This window comes from Athene cunicularia (assembly GCF_003259725.1).
Source record: "Athene cunicularia isolate RWA chromosome 1 unlocalized genomic scaffold, athCun1 chr1_part1, whole genome shotgun sequence".
In the NCBI taxonomy this organism is placed as follows: Eukaryota; Metazoa; Chordata; class Aves; order Strigiformes; family Strigidae; genus Athene; species Athene cunicularia.
The window spans coordinates 71,333,578-71,334,701 of record NW_020799091.1 but is presented as its reverse complement, the minus strand read 5'-3'; positions in this window follow the sequence as shown (position 1 = coordinate 71,334,701).

The window sequence follows — 1,124 nt, the reverse complement described above, 5'->3', positions numbered from 1 at the left end:
TCTCTGGGCAACCTGTTCCAGTGTTACTTTCTTTTATTTCCAGTCTACTAGGCAAGAAGAGACTAAAATATCTCCCATCCTGGTGTGCTAGCTCATGCTCAGCCATGGACCAGTCAGCATGGACACAACATGATATTTGTGACAAAACTTCCAGTCCCCTTACGTTAAACTTAAAGCTTTTGACATGTAGGCATTTGGGCAAATTTTTCAAAGGCAATGACTTTTGGTTTTAAAGGTTTGTATTTTAAAGTTTCAGGAATTAATGTGAAGAAATTGGGTATTTCTATTTTTTTTTAATATAAATTTTCAGGCATTCCGGAAATTCTGTACAGTAATTTACTTAAAGTGACCAATGTATCTTGGTCCAAGAGGGGTCTGTGGCAAGCAACAGGCTAAGCAGTTAGGTCACGGTTGCACCTGTTACTTTGAAAACGAACCCAGGCGAATCAAATTCAGTATGCTTTATTACAATGCTTCTTAAAGAATAGTAACTAAATGTTGTGTACTTTTGCCTAAATGCCTCAGTTCTGTTAAGAATTTCATTGACATTCAGTTCATGGCTTCACGTTGGCCAAAGCCAATCATGGTCCCGTCTGCCAAGCCTTGCTCCTACCTTCCTAATTCCTCTGCTGCCAGGGAACTGGAATCTAAGTATTGTGAGAAACTTCACTTTCAGTTAATTCAGATTTCAAACTCCTGATATATTTAATCGTCCCCAACAAACGTATGCTGAACCATGGTTATTTGCCGCCATGCAGTTTCTCACTTGGGTGATCACGTTTGCGTCCAGACTGCCGTCGCTGCCTGCCCTTAGCGAGTTCCTCTCTCTTCTCCGGCATCCTTCTTCCCTTGCGTGTAGCGGCATCATTTTCCAGTTCTGAGCCTCGACTCTTTCAGGCTGTTTCTGCCATTTTGTTTGCCTCAGAGCTACTCAGTATTGACCCTTCTGCTCCGAAATGTTTAACAGCTTCTATTTTTGGAAATAAACTTAACAGTATAGTTTGCAGATGGTCCCTAAAGTGACTTCTAAAAAAATCCCCAAACCATCCTTTTTAAAACATCTCTGCATCCTACTAAAAGCAGACTTTGTTGTTTGTTATTACCGGCCTGACCCCAGCCGTATC